The following is a 16,643-nucleotide window of genomic DNA, read 5'->3' on the forward strand; positions in this document are numbered from 1 at the left end:
GACTACAACATTTTTATTTGCCCTGATTCAACACAAAACATTAAATCACACCCCGTGATGGGCACTGCAATGGTGTAGATTTAATTGTTAAATTAAACTTAAACTTAGCTAATACAAAGTTAACACAATAATATAACTTAACGTAACAGCGTAACGTTTTAACGTAACGTAATCTTAAATTTAGTTTTAATTATTGAGTGCCCTAACAGGACGGCCTGGACTGGCCTAAATAATATAAATTTTTGAAATTATATGTACGTACATACCTTAATCAAAAATAAATTAATAATACCTAATAATAATAACACAAGTTAGTAATTATCGGTAAAAGTATAGTACATAAGTAAACTACCCAGTAAGTAAAGTAATTAAGCAAGCCAATAAAATCACGTTAATCTTAAATTACTTCATATTCATTTCAATAAAGTATATTTTCTAAAAGACATTGAGTTGATTGTAAAACAAAATTACATACCTAGTGTTAGTTGTAAAGCTTTACTAAGGCAATTTACCTAAAGTAATTACTAGCATTAGTATACAGTAACAGCTTGTTCACTTCTTCATTATTATTGAATTGTAAAACTCAATGATCAATAGCAATAAAGACAGTAAAGTCAATCAAAACCGTCATATTCATTTTGATCTGCATATCAATTAGTCATGTACAGAGCGTGCATTGTATAAAACAAAAGATTTTCTACATTACAGACAAGTTAAACTACGAAGAGGGAATCTGCAGCCTACGAGACTGCAAGAATCAATTCTGGAATAAAATTAGCATCACTTATCGAACATACTCGACGGATTCAAGCGATAAAACTAAATTTGGATTCAGGTGAGCTTATTTTAAGTTAAAATTAAAATGTGCATTTATATTGGCTTCGAATTACGTATTCGCACACTTACCTACGCGCCGGGAATCAGAAATTCTGGAGTTGATAGATGTATAAACGTTGCTAAGCATTCGTAACTAACATGTTACGTGTTTTTGGGTTCTCAAATGAGTAGGTACTTACCGTAAGGTCGGGGTACTTTGGCCCATATGAAAACCACATAAAAACATAAAATAAAGCGTAAAATAAAAACACAAAAACGTAATCGATCAATTTTAGCATCAACCACATGGCGTGACATGGCAGAGAGCCATATTCTCAAAGTAATAATAAAACCAGGTACGCATTATATCCAAGGGCCAAAGTAACCCTTAAGGGCCGAAGTGCTCCGACCTTACGGTAAGTACCTATGTGATATGACTGAGTGAAGATCGGGCGGCTTTTGGTGATGTTGCGGGTGTTCATGGGCGGCGGTGATTGCTTCCTATCTAGTGACCCTCAACTCGTTTGTCTCCTCTTATGGAAAAAAACTGATATAAATATTAGGTACTAACAGTACTAACAAGTAGTTAGTAACTAACCTAACCCATTTTTGGAGCGTTATTAGACTCTACATAGAGCAAACATCATTATGTATTCATTTAAGCGTCGAATTACGTTACGGGAGTGAGTATAGGTACTTGGGATTTCTAACTGAAGTGTGTAACTGCTATTTTGATTCGGAAAGTGACAATGCGGGAAGAAGGCCATTTTGAAAAGCAGACATTTTAGGATACAGACAGAACGAGCCTGAGCCATTGATGTGTAATTTATGCATTTAGAAGATTTTATATACTTCTTCGATTCTTTTTGGCGGTGGAAGAATTGTACACTTCGACTGAACCTAGCTATACACAGTTTATTTTTTGTGTTTAAACATTGGAGTTAGTTAGGTTGAACCAAGGGACTCCGTACATCCCTGTATTTTTTATATTAAAATATTTCTAATTTACTTTACTTGGCCAGATCAGATGGCATTGTTATTCTTCTTGGCAGTGATGGTCCGAACCTATGGTAGTATCAAAAAAGTGACATGTAAATGTCCATTGATCCTGCTTATAGAATAAACTTTTTGATATTTTTTTTCTTGATTTTTATGCAAGTTATTGCTTATCAGTGCAATTAGAATAAACAGATTTTCCCACCATCGACCTTGCGTGTATGGCAGCCAGATTATGTAGGGCCCCTGAACGATTATCAGATAACTGGTAGAGGGGCGCTTTCAATAACAAAGAAATGTTACTTTACAATCTACTCGTATAATAACCATGTCTGAGGCGATGCTTAGCAGTACACGCCTCACTCGCTCCGCCGTCGAACCCTGACGATATTTATAAAAGGTAGGATTTTATGATATTATTATCAATGGCTGACGACCTGGACGTATACTCGACGACTGGCCTCAGGCTGCTTTGGATCGGGAGAAATCGAGGACATGGGGGAGGCCTTTGCCCAGCGGTGGGACGTCAATCCAGGCTAGATAATAATTAGGGCCCGGAATTTTGCGTGCGGCTATTGACAGATCGATAGTTTTTTTTTTTATTAAATAAAACTTCAAACTTTTCGATGATACGTACTTTTTTCAGCGGTCAATGATGAAAAAAGTTCGAAATATCGGAAAGTTTAATCCGTTTAAATTGCTTTATTGAAATCACTATAATTACGAACACCTTTATATGTATAAGTAACCAATCAAAAAGTACCCCAGACTGCATTACAATTTACTCAGGCTCGGTTTCTGCTAGTTCTGGATATTCATAGATCCCTAACCAACAACAGTGCAAGAGTTCGACTCGCTTTTGGATAGTTTTTCTGATGTAGGAAGTGTCACAAAAATCGGTAAGGCACTTATCGACTACAGATTGAAAGTAAAAGTCAAGATAAACAGTTACGACCAGTGCCTCAGCATGCGCTCAAACTCATTCAACGTCATGGTGTACTGCCTCCGAATCAGCGCCCGCACAAACTCGAAGGTTACATCACTCTCGCTTCCTATTCGTCAGACTGACCAATTTCGACTCTTGCACATTACAAATCATATTACCGGTGGTCAAATACTGAACTAACGAGTTTATGTTTAACATCTACTCATTACTTAACAAGCATTGCCACGCTTAACTGAAAAAATAAGTTGGTCGGATTATAGTTTGTATTCAACATACGACATTCAAGTTTTTATATACGACGCCGTGTCATGTTGGTAGACTATTTATTTACAATAGATTCGTAATGGGTTTTTCGTATGATGGTTCTTTGTAGGCGGTCTAGTTGCGATGTGTACTAGATCTCCATATTAATGTGCTGTACCGTTTCGATAAATCTTAGCCAGGGATTCATTATGGGGCAAATATTACACGACACGGGTAGGCTGCGACGTCAATGGTGCCTAGTAGACGTTGACACTAAGCAATTAATATAATACTTTTATTCATGAGTTACCTAAACGCGATTCACCAATAAATAAAGTATTGCAATAGATCTGTAATGTTACTAATATTTGCCAATTCAATCGACAAGTTTTGTTTGTTTGAAGGCATCTAAAAATTTAATTGTGCAGGTCCCGAAATTCTGGATTTTAAGATTGAATGTGATGATGAATGAAAATAAGAAATAGACAATTTTAACCAACCTTAACAAAGAATGCATTTAAATCTAAATTTACAAGTAAATAAAACAAACCGTATCCGTATATACATATACATATAGTATCCGAATTTAATTAAATATGCACTAAGCGTACAAAAATTAAACAGATTTGAATGTTCTTTATCTTATTTATCTGCCTAATATTCTTTCCGAGAGGCTTGTTTTTTCCAGTGAGACGTTTAACCTCCTAACGCCCAGAGTCCTTTATAAAGGACTAATTGTAATTTGAACATCAAACTCTATCATAATATTTTCTTTTACCATGGTATACAGTTATACCTATGTTTAACAAATAAAATACTTTGACTTTGACATAAATGACATAAAGTTGACATTGAAATGCCACAAAATTTGACTTGGGCGTTAGGAGGTTAAAATAGCCTAAACAATAGTATTTATCTAATGTTCATAAAACGAGTATTTTTAAAATTGAAAAGAAAATTAGATCGTACAATTAACCTCTAAAAGCATCTGATTCGTATGTACAGTCACTACGACCAATATTTATTTATTTAGAAATAATTTATAGTATAAAAGACATAACAGTTTCCACTTTTACAAAAATCAAAATATATAACAAATTACTCCTTTATAATATCAAAACACATGAACAAAAATATTCGGGCATAAAAATACACGTATTCAAATTCAAAATTAAATTAATAGAGAGATTTAGAGGGATTATATCTGACGATATCTTGATCTAAGGTTGACTGGTAGAAATCCCGTAAAGGGATAAGCTCGCCTTTGTTCATATCTCAATGTCTGTCAATTATGTTTGTTATATATTTTGTGCAATAAAGAGTTTACATACACACATCTGATAGGGCTCTACCTGTATTTCTAAGGCCGAGAGGACATGTCAGTAATTTTTTCAAGCTCCGTTGTAGCAGATAATAATGCACTATTAGTGACTGCAGAATAAATTAATAACAAAAAACCGATTTGAAGTAAACAATCGAAATTTTACTCTGTAAGAATTAGTGAATGAGTATGTAATTATAATACTTAGGTAATTATTATAATGAAGCGCGGGCGCGGTGACCCGCGCTGTTCCCGCCACTCCGTGCCCGCGCGCCGCCGAGAGAACACGCTTTGCTATTTGTTGTGCCTCGATTGTTTCGCGCGTACCAAACTTCGTGCTTCTCAAAAAATAATCTCAGTTTGTGTTTTATTGCTGATATTTTGGTGAGTTCATATTTTAATTGAACGTTATTTCCAGATACGGCCTCGAGATTGTATTTTCATAGATACTTTTAGTGTGTTAAATGTGTGTTATTTAATAGTGATAAATTGGTAATATGAAATTATAATAATTTACATGCCTGCTCTGCTCGTTTCGATTGTCTATTTACAATGGTCATTATCTCCTCTCATCAACTTCTAATGACACAATGTATTTTTTTTAATGGTACTAGGTACTCGATCGGTGACAATAAGTGGTATTTTCAATTTTGGTTCCGCTCTACATCTCTTTGCATTTTGTTAATTTATGTTCTTTATCAAGAGACACGTGACTTAAATTATACACTAATTAGCATTTTTCGGAAAAGGTACGGTTATATTTATTATACCTCCGTTTGGTCTTATCTTATATCTTTATTTTCACCATAACACAAAAACAGAATATCGAACTATACATAGGTAAGTAGGTATTAATAAAGTTACTTTAAGATTAAAAACCCTATTAGGTTAATCTTAAAGTAACTTACTTATATCTTGTATATTTATTAATTTTGATAGTACTCTCATTGTTTGAATTGATAGTGTAGGTTGAAGGAAGTTGTTTTTTATACTTGTTTAGTATACTTACGTTTTTCTTTTAAAGCTTATTAATGATACGTATATATTTAACACATATTATCTCCCAAAAAACAAGATTTAAAATAAATAAAATAAAATATCTTTATTTCAGAACATTTAAGGTTCCCTAAACATAGTTATGGTGAAAATTGAAGTGAAAAAAACTCTAAGCAAAGCTCGGGCGCCTAGCATTTTATTCTTCTAATTATATTATTCAGACGATAAGTTAATGAAAAATCAATGTAACCTCAGTTTTTGGTGAATGTGGCACGCCATCGCAGCGCCGCGGCCTTCGCGCTGCGCAACCGCAGATCAAATCTGGTCGGTTATGTTATGTTTGTTATGTTATATTTACTAACATGCGCACGCGTTCTTATTGAGTTCACGGGGCGACCAAACTCGAAGAACGGCTTATGGAGAACGTCATTGTACCTGACTAGAAGTAGTCTGAACATTTTGCTACTGAACAAGAGGTTTTTTTATATTTATATATAATTTGATGGACCCCGCCGTAACAAAACAAATTTTGAGGATTAAAAGTACAAAGTTGACAGAAGAGGCCTACGTAGGTGCGCACAGGGTGCGCTGATCATCGAGAAACAACATGTGTTAGTAAATAGATATAGTTTTTTTGTTAAATTCTTGTATGTTACATAAGTTTTCCGCCATAAAGTTGCGATAAATTTGGTAATTTTTGTATCAAATAGGTAGAATATAACATCCACTCTTTTATGCTCAATTTTTTTTACATTTAAAAAAAAAAAATACATTTGTAATTAGATATATGCATTCAAGATTTTGATAAAAAATATTATGCCTTAGGACATACATACCTACTTTAGGAATGTTTCGTTAACTAACAAAACTGAAATAGTCAATCGAGTGCTTCTTGCAAACCTAAACTGGGCTATTGGGCCTAACGCTAGCTGGCGTAGCGTAGATGCACTTCGAAGGCGCGGGTGCAGGCAAAATGCGTCGAACTAAAGAAAAAGAAATAATAATGAGTTGTTTGAACTGCCGCAGTTAACGCTGCTCATACTAAGTATTCTGCAACAGGCGTCCACCCGCGCCGTGCAAACCGCGTCAGCTAGCGTAGACTTAGGCCCACGTAACACCGAGTTTCATTATCACACCTGCGAGCCGAACGTGCTGCTAACAAAGGCATCCGTTATCAATAACTGGGTCTTTGATTTGTCGCGTGGTTACCGCATATCGCAGGTCGCGTCACGTAATAAAAACTACCGCGGCCGAACGACCAGCTAAACGAGACTTATCTAAATCCGTGGGACAAATGCTGCTAGCGCTACAAGATGAACAGTGGGATTTTTTATTTATGAAGGTACAAGATGTTAATTAGGTACCATCAGCCAAATATGTGGTCTACCACCCTAAATTTGATAATCGTTTGCATGTCATAAAACAATAATGCCAATAGACATGTCTGTCAACTGAAAGTTCGACTAAAGCGACATATTTATTTGATAGGAACTTGTTTGAAAATTGATAGACCACTTATTTGGCTGATGGTACTTAAAATTACTTAGGTAACCTAACTGAGAAACTGCACTGGGAACTGAGAACTGGAGAGTAGTTTACTAAAAATCTAAAGAAGAATCGAATTAAACTATACGAGTACTTTAGAGCAGGTTGTGCGTGTGTTTTTTTTAATTCCTAACCAAAACCTGAACAAGTCACGACTTTGAATGAGTCCCTACCGTTGTTTTTTCTGTTTTAGTTCTTATTATTAGTTTTTTTAAGGCAGTTGGGATTTTTACATTAGAATCCAGACTAGACTACACATAAATAAAATTTACGATGCCATCAATCATTTGAAAAATAGACAAAAATAAAATATTATCGTACCTATTATTTAATTGACAGTACTTACTAGACATTAATGCAACTCGAAGGCCAGTTGATCGTCTCACATTGTTTGTAAGCCATAAGTTTATGTAATTAAATGTCATTGTGTATCTATAGTAGTGTGCTAGTTTCTTGCACGGTAGCAAGTTGACAATGCTCTAATACTAGCATTGATTGCAACGTATTATTAAAACACAACTTCTTACTACGTGTATGTGTCTGATTTATCGTATCACACCAAAACAGTAGGTACTGCATTCATGCGTTTTATTCTGCTTATGTAGAAGTCATTTCGTAATTAGGTATTTTCTATTCAATGCCACATTTTTTCATTGTGCTTTACATTTCTATCTCTTTATCAAAAGTGGTTATAATAGTTGGTGCAAAAGATGCATGTGACCTAAATGATACATTTATGGCGACCTTGCCGGAGGGAGATTTAAATTTAACTTCACTTACGATAGTGCTAACGGAAATGATATAAGCGACAAAAAATTGAATTCTCGAAACTTATCACTGGATTTATTGTACGATGTCCTGATAAGAGATAGCAGGTGCTTACACGTATCCACTTTAATTAATTATTATTTGAGTGATGACTGTTGCGTTTCGTGTTATCAGTCATTTGAGTCGCGAGGTCAAAATGTTTTATTTTTGTTTTAATAATAATATTTGTTTATTCAAGTTAGCAAGAATCAAGTGTTAGTATTCTTAAAACTAGGTTAGTAACTTAACTATATTTTGAGCCACTCCTGTACAGTTACCAGCACCTATATCTGATACAGCAAAGTGTGTATAAATATCTGACAGGTACCTACGACTCTATTTCTAAATAGGTGAAGCCGGTAGGACGTATCAGATATTTTTGTACGCTCCGCTGTCATCCCAGCCTATAATCGTCCCATTGCTGGGCATAGGCATCCTCTCAGAATAAGAGGGCTTGGGCCCTAGTTCCCACGCGGGCCCAGTGCGGATTGGGAACTTCACACACAATTGAATTGCTTCGCAGGTATGTGCAGGTTTCCTCACGATGTTTCCCTTCACCGTAAAGCTCATGGTAAATTTCAAATGTAATTCCGCACATTAATTTGGAAAAACTCAGAGGTGCAAGCCGGGGTTTGAATCCACAATCCTCTGCTTGAGAGGCCATATGTCAAACCAATCGGCCACCATGGCTTCATATACGGCTATTATACGGTCCGCTGTGCCAGATACCAACCACACTACGAAATTCGAAAATTGAAGGTCGTGTCGTACCTGCCGTCCCTCTCATCCTCATATTGAATAATATGTATAAGCGTCGGGGGGACGGTACGGTAGGAACTTCGATTTTCGAATTTCGTAGTAACCCTGAGGTACCGTCCCTCTCGCTCTCGTATTAAATAGTATAAGTGTCAGAGGGACCGCACGACACGAACTTCGAGTTTCGAGTTTCGAGTTTCGTAGTAGCCCTATAGCAGCTACGGCTCACATACGAGTAGTCAAATCTGCTGGCGATCATGTTAGTGCTAGATGATCAGTTGATCACATCTTTTTTAGCCTAACTCCGTACCTATGGGGGTCGGGCTATGAAATCATATGTGTGGAAATTGTAAAATGCTGTTTACTTATTATTCCAAAACAAATTTGACAATACAGTAAGTCTACGAAATGAATTAGAGAAATGAATTAATGTTAGGTAGGGAACTAAAGTGGACCATTAATTAGATTCGTTTTATAACTTCCAAGATACCAACTGACCCACTTCGAGATAGTTTCATTCTCATATTTTAAAATAATATAGCTATTATTGCAGTATAGATCTACCAAAGTACCTTTGTTGTATGTTATAGAACCTGTAGGCTCATCGGAGCCTATACAGGCCAGGCTCAATCATGAATCAAGACATCAATATATACAATACAATACAATGACTCTTTATTGTACACCAGATAAAGTAAGCGATACAGAAAACAGGTACACAGAAAGAAAACTACAAGGTAAACAATAGGCGGCCTTATCGCTAAAGAGCGATCTCTTCCAGGCAACCTTTTATACAGAAAGAAGTAAGAACTTGATTACAGCAGGTGGTGCATTAGCAGTAGCATATATAGCATATAGGTATAGTCTTTGATTATTGACTTTTTTGTCTAACGGTTCCTCCGTTTGTGAGCTACGATGCCACAGACAGATATATAGAGAGACATTGGCATCAAACTCCACCCCTCCTTTTTCGTCGGGGCTTAAAAAATAGACTAGTTCCCTATCCTGTGGGTATTTCAAAAAAAACCTTCTTTGGTACACTGCAATGATATTGGCTGCGCTTTTCAGTCAATCGATTAACCACGATACTTCTTTATTAATTATTAATATTATATATATGTTCGTAGACAGATTGAGCTTAGGGTGTGTTAAATAGATAGAGAAGACTAGAACTAAACCATCGATATAGTAAAATGACACACATCCGCACCACAATCTGACATGGCACTTGATCGCACCAATCCAATGAACGGGTTATTGTTTTAAATTAAACGAAATGGATCACTCCGACTGCTCCAAATTGTCGTGAACAGCCAAAGCCCGACCTTACCACAACGTAATAAAGTTATAGGAAATATCTCTCCCCTTGTCCACGATCGGCAAAATTATTCTGAGAAGAATATCACGATATCCATCCATTGATAGCAATATCTTCACTTACGCAGGCCCTTTACATTTTATGAATGAATTTATCTTTATATGGAACGAACAAAGAGGTTAGTCGACGTCACAGGCAGGAGCAGAGCAGGCTGCTTCCTCGGATTAAGAATTACAAGAATTACTTAGCTATTTAAAGAGGAAACGCTGCCAGTATCTTTGGAACTTTGCCTAACCAAAGGGTCTCCTTTAAATAGTTTGTTATATTTTTACTACTATATTTTTATTTTATGTACCTACTTTCAGTTTAGGATAGTTGTGGTAATTACTTTCTATTACAAATCGTTAGTTTTTATTTTGGTGTTTTGACGACAGGATGGCCAAGTGGTTAGAGAACCTAACTACGAAGCTTGAGGTCCCGGGTTCGATTCCCGGCCTGGGCAGATATTTGTATGAATAATACGAATGTTTGTTCTCGGGTCTTGGATGTTTAATATGTAATGTATTTAAGTAAGTATTTATCTATATAAGTATGTTGTAAAAAATTTTTCTCTGTGTATCTGTTTTCTGAATCGCTTACTATGTCTGGTGTACAATAAAGAGTATTTGTATTGTATGTTTATCCATTGCCTAGTATCCATATAGTACAAGCTTTGCTTAGTTTGGGACTGGTCAGTTGGTGTCAAGTGTCTCATGATATTATTTATTTGATATGCTATGTGGTGGTTTTTGGGCGAACTATTATTCTAGCTTGTTTTTATCTATCTCTGAGTGAGTAATACGTGTTTCCGAGTTTCAGTCCGGGCGAAAGCTCGGTCGCCCATGGGGGCTACTACATAACTCGAAACCGAAGTTCGTATCGCACCATCCCTCTCTCTCTCTCGTGTTATAAAGTGAGTGTTAGCGGGACAGCAAGATACGAAGTTCGAACAGTACAGGGCCAGGTATTATAATAACAAGTACTAAAAGATGCAGACTCAGTGTCCGCCTGACCCGCCGGTTACGTGCGCGTGCGCCGATACTTATGCAAATGTCCGCGTGTCGTCCGGTCTCCGCCCGCTTTGCATACTGTTAGATAAGCGCCGAGCTTAAGGCCGTCGAGTGTAGACCTCTAGAGATGCGCAAAACAATGCTTTGTAATGCCGTATCACATTACCAGGAGCGGAATTTTCATGGCATCTTTTGACCTGTCATAGTGACTTCTCACTTATGGACTTCCGATAAACATAGGTACCTACTAAAGAAGATTAAAAGTAGAGCTAAACAATAGGCAGCCTTAAGTTAAAGAGCGATCTCTTCCAATTAACTTTCGAGCAGTAGAAAATGTGAAATAGAAATATGCATGGATTTACGAGTACTTACACAAGTCTAAAGCCCTCATTAAAGACTTAGTTTAACGTAGGTACAACGATCATCGGCTGCATGAAAGTACTTACTTACACCGAACCTCTATTAAGTGAAGTTGGTCGATTTAAGTCCTAAGAAGAAGCTAATTCGTATATTAGCCCAAAATATGTTGAGCTAAACTCGATTTAGGACGTGAGTTATCCGGTACATTTTTTTTTATTCGCCTGGATGTTGCGAGCAAGTGGGTCTCCCGATGGTAAGAGATCACCACCGCCCATAAACATCTGCAACACCAGAGGTATTGCAGATGCGTTGCCAACCTAGAGGCCTAAGATGGGATACCTCAAGTGCCAGTAAATTCACCGGCTGTCTTACTCTCCACGCCGAAATACAACAGTGCAAGCACTGCTGCTTCACGGCAGGATTAGCGAGCAAGATGGTGGTAGCAATCACACAACACAAACTAACATAAACATTAACTAAGTAATTTATTGAATCAGGCGTTACTTTGCGGAGGTCCATATCAATGAACTAAAATAATTTCCTTGCTCACCCGCGACCTTACGATAGCTAAGCTTATGCAAAATATGCGTGTTCATGCAGTTCCTCCACCTCCACACTGTAAGAACACACACAAATCACACAAACCCATCTATCACCACCACCACACTACACTGACGCGTTTCGAACTCAACCAGAGCTCATCTTCAGAGTGACACAACCGTACACCATGCTACCAGTTGTTAGACCAGTTGTTAGTTTTAGTTGTTGCATATTTTGCATAAGCTTAGCTATCGTAAGGTCGCGGGTGAGCAAGGAAATTATTTTAGTTCATTAACTAAGTCATTAATAAGCCCGCTCCGCTCGCAATGGAAACCGGGCTTAAGACCTACTAGCTTTTACCAGTGACTTCACTTGCACAAACCATTAAGTCTAGAGTTTTTCAAACTTCCATGAGCATTTCTACCAAAGATGATAGAATTACGGCGAGGATGTACATTCCATTATATGAAGTGACGTTTCAGTGTTTGTTGCGAGTTGTATGCGCGGGCGCACGTTGCCGCGCACGCTGCGGCGACTCACGACGACCTTATTATTTTATTTTTAATTTGTTTAGTTTCATTTACTCGTTTCGTAACACCAATAACACCATACATTTCCTTTATACAATTGTTAGCCCTATAGTTTCTCTCAGTTTTATCCTAAAAGTAAAGTGATGGTAAAAAAATAGTGACGTAATTAATCATTTTCTAGAAAACATATATATTTTTAAGCTTAACAAATACTTCAGCATTTTCCTTTCGAAATTTCTCATGAAGCGCCAAAAAATATATTCTGGGAAAAACAAATGAATAAACTTGATTTGTAACACCGAGAAGTACCTAAACTTTAATTTAGTACTTAGTCTGTAAATTTTTGATACTTCGCGAAGAAGCAAAATCAAGTTCAAGATCTTTGTTAAGAAACTAGGTATCTTCCCTCTCATGAATCTATACCTAAATACAAAAGCTCTAGATACGCAAGCTAGAAAAACTGCCAAATAAAATTCGAAATCGAATTTCGCAGAATTTGATGTTGATTCTTATAATTTTATCTTACTCGAAAGTAACATTTCTGGTTTAAAGCAATAAAAAAGTTATTAAGTAGGTAGTTTAATACCGTTTCGTGCGGGGGCATTGCACCTAAGAGGTGAGGGTTTGATCAAATGATCTGTCAGATCTAAACATCCATGATAGAAGTGACATTGACGTCAGATTGTATTTTAAAACCAATGTCAATGTAAATTAAACAACCAGTTAAAAACAAACCTTACCCCCTGTTTCCACAGCCTCTGTTAAGTTCCATAAGTTCTTGTTATCTTGTAACGCCATCTCTGTTTAATCGAACAAAATGAACAGAGATCTTTGATCGATGCCATCGATCGGTGTTAGAATGGATTGAACAACGTCCGTTGTAGTTTCTTTCTACTACAGTAATTATCAGAGAGCGGAATTTTCATGGCATTTTTGACCTGCCATAGTGACCTTCTCACTTATCGACTTCCGATATACATCGATACACAACAAATAGGCGGCCTTAGGTTAAGAGCGATCTCTTCCAATTAACTTTCGAGCAGCTGAAAATGTGAAATAGACATATGCCATTAACACTGAACGGTTAACAATTTCTAATTTAATAACTTCGGTTCAGTTTTTTTTTTTTCAAATTGAAATTCAAATTCTTCTGTTGTAATGTCAGGTCAAAAAATCCATGAAAATTCCGCTCTCTGGTAATTATGGCTTGGCAACATCCTTACTCGCTCGGTAACTTGCACTATCAATTGACTGCAGTATACTTAGTACAGGAAAAAAAGACGAGCGAAATGAGTCGTTTAAAATTGCCGGTGGGAATAGATACCGACAACATTACACGTGCGTACCACTTGTTGTTATCACGAGGAGCTAAAGTGTAAATTAAGTCGGCGCAGGAGCGGCAGGACCTGCATTATCCGTTGCATGCGCGTCGATCACGAGTTGTGATGGTAGTGGCGGGGACAGACATAGGCTGGGTTGTTGGACTTCTAATGGGTCAAGTTTTTAAAATGGTTTTAGTGGAGCCTGGTATCATCATCATCATCCTAGCTTATATACGTCTCACTGCTGGGCACAGACCTCCTCTCAGAATTGGGGACGGATTGGGAACTTCACACACACCATTGAATTGCTTGGCAGGTTTGTGCAGGTTTCATCGCGATGTTTTTCTTCACCGTAAAGCTCGTGGTAAATTTCAGATGCAATTTCGCACATGAATTTCGAAAAACTGCGAGCCGTGGTTTGAACCCACGATCCTTTGCTTGAGAGGCCTGGTATATATGCTGCTTTATTAACTGAACCAACGTAAAGCGGGAATGTAGCGTCTCCGTTCAAGCTTGGGTAGAAAAGCTTTTATAACTCTGTCTGGCGCAACGCATGTTTGGCTATTCTCCTCTAATGGTTGTATTTCTCAACGATTGTATGTATGCAGGTACCTAACAATGTAGACGACAAGTATTGTACTTATGTTTTTTTGGGTCGATTCTATTTTTAAAAATCTATGGGGGTTGAAAACGTTAAAAATATGGTATTTCAGCCATTTCGAATAACTCGTCATACCTGGCTCTATACTACGAAGTGCAAAACTCGAAATTCATATGTTGCCGTCCCTCTGACGCTTATGTAATTTATTATGCGAGTGAAAGGGACGGTGTGATACGAACTTCGATTATCGAGTTTCGCACTAGCCCCTCTGTTTAAAAACGGATGCTGTAATTCTGTACAGTGTATAATTCAAATTCAAATATTTTATTTCAGACATTGTCCATAAAATGGTTAGTAAGTATTTATTATATACCTAGTAGAGGTTAGTATTAGTACAGATCGAAAAAGACATATTACAATACGCTAGTAATAAAAGCTTTCGCTCTGTTTGGCCGGCTGGTTGAATGGGTGTGTTGTAGTTATTACAATACAATACAATACAAATATTCTTTATTGCACACCATAAAGCAGTAAAAATACTTATAATATAAACACTTAGATTGACGGTAGACAATAGGCGGTCTTATCGCTTAAAAGCGATCTCTTCCAGACAACCATTTGGGTACAAGAAATTATATATGTTACAAAAATAGGTGGCGGAAAGAAACAGAAAATAAAAACCAACAAAAAATCAATAACATTAAAATAAATACAAATGAAACAACTATATAAACTCAAAACTCAAACTCGGGGTTATTGTGCAACTCTAGGGATATACTTCGTTCAGTCTAATCTATCATGTAATCTAGTAGGATAATTTGTACCTATGTCTAAATAATAACAATAACCAGATACATCACTTTAGAACCGCTAAATCCCTAATATGTACACTCGAACCAACTAAATCGTGATCGTGACCGACCGTAGAACCTTTTCGTAGAAAAAAGTCATAGTGACATCTCATTGCTTGACAAGAGAATTCATTAAGACTAGATTAACACTGCGAGGACGTTCTACGGTAGATCAGGCAGGAATCAAATAGTTCAAATGTACCCCAAGTTCCAAATAAAATCACTTCGGTTGAATAGAGCTTTGTAATTTTATTTCAGGTGTTTTAAACTTTATTGGAAATATTTCAGTAGATGTTTGGGTTAATTTGACTGACCACCCATAATACAGAAACGTCGGTATTTTTAATTCACGGTGTAGTCACGCAAGGTGTCAGTCAAACTTACTCAGTCCAGGAATATACCAGATTTATTTATTTATTAACTTTGGCACACAAAACAAATTGTAAACATGCGGTACAGTAATGAGAATAATTAAGGCAAGAGATCATTTACAATTCAAACTATGTGTACACATCATGAAAAGAGTGATACAATTAAAACTTAAAGAAAAGAAAAGAAAAGTATCAATATTTATATAAATACAAGAGAAACTATACATGCATTTAGTTAACAAACATAAACATTGATTACATGATAGTGTATTTTAATGTGAAATTGCACATGTGCGGCCCCGGCATTGTCGCTATGATCGGATCGGTCCCTGAACCCGGAAAGCGATTTTCCTACGTCTTGCTCAGCCGCGACATCAACACAACATCTATCGCATTCCACGACACGCTATCCTGTCACCTGCTATTCACATCCCATGGGAACTTTGACAATCCTGGAATAAAAATTGTATTTTTAATGAACTTCTTTCTACCTTAGCTACTTATCAAACTTCAGCTGTACTTCTCGATTATTTTATTTCTTTTAACAGTTTTCCAGTTAATTATTTTATTTAATTATTACCTATATAACTAGAACCTATTAAAAAATCCAGCGGATTAACAAGGATTTGTGTTCGATTCCCGGTCCCAGCCTTTCTTTTCGGGCTGTTGCCCCGACTTCGTCTGCGAAGAATTAATTTATCGCTATCTCGCGGAAATTAATGCAATTTTCCGGGACACAAACTATCCTACGTTCTTCTAGAAGACTAAAAATTGGTTTAGTAATAAGCGCGAAAGCTTAGAAAAAAAACAGTTTAGTTCTTTATGTCTTTTTGTTTTTAAGAATGTGAAGTGATCCCTTATTGTAGGTAGTAGGTAGGTTCATATCTATAGTATAATGTGTGTAAATAAAACCAATATATCTAAAAAGCAGCATAGATTATTAATTATGGTTCATGGAGCACCTTCATCATAGTAATTCATTAAAATTCAATCAGCGGAAAACCCAAGACGCTAACAATAGTATAAATTTACGAAATCGATATATAATATATTCCATATATTTTCCTGTTATCGCAGAATAAACTTATATTCAAATGCTTTAAGGTTAAATTAGAGGTCAATTTTAATTTATTCCGACGCGCCTCGCTATTGAAATGCTAGTGTGCACATGCGTTAAAAATTACGACTGAAAAAGTAACAGGAAAGTAGCATTTTTCAGCGAAATAAATAAATAAGATCGGCAATATTTCAGTTCAATTCCTAAAAGGATTCCTT

The 16,643-nt window shown here is 36.5% G+C and overlaps 2 protein-coding genes across 5 annotated transcripts in view; both read left to right on the forward strand.

Moving 5' to 3' along the window:
• LOC141432432 (ADP-ribosylation factor-like protein 2) overlaps positions 1-16,643 on the forward strand; it is a 221,445-nt gene that overhangs the window by 78,772 nt on the left and 126,030 nt on the right. The gene's annotated exons all lie outside the window — the stretch shown is intronic.
• Positions 719-16,643, forward strand: part of LOC141432433 (high affinity copper uptake protein 1-like) — a 39,858-nt gene continuing 23,933 nt past the window's right edge. For 2 of the 4 annotated variants that reach the window (XM_074093989.1, XM_074093990.1), the window contains exon 1: positions 4,586-4,706. The gene's annotated coding sequence lies outside the window, so the exon portion shown is untranslated. Of the gene's footprint in view, positions 836-2,126; positions 2,213-4,585; positions 4,707-16,643 lie in introns of those variants that run through there. The other 2 variants (XM_074093992.1, XM_074093991.1) reach the window with 2 other exon arrangements.

The sequence above is a fragment of the Choristoneura fumiferana genome, chromosome 11 (assembly GCF_025370935.1).
Source record: "Choristoneura fumiferana chromosome 11, NRCan_CFum_1, whole genome shotgun sequence".
Lineage (NCBI taxonomy): Eukaryota > Metazoa > Arthropoda > Insecta > Lepidoptera > Tortricidae > Choristoneura > Choristoneura fumiferana.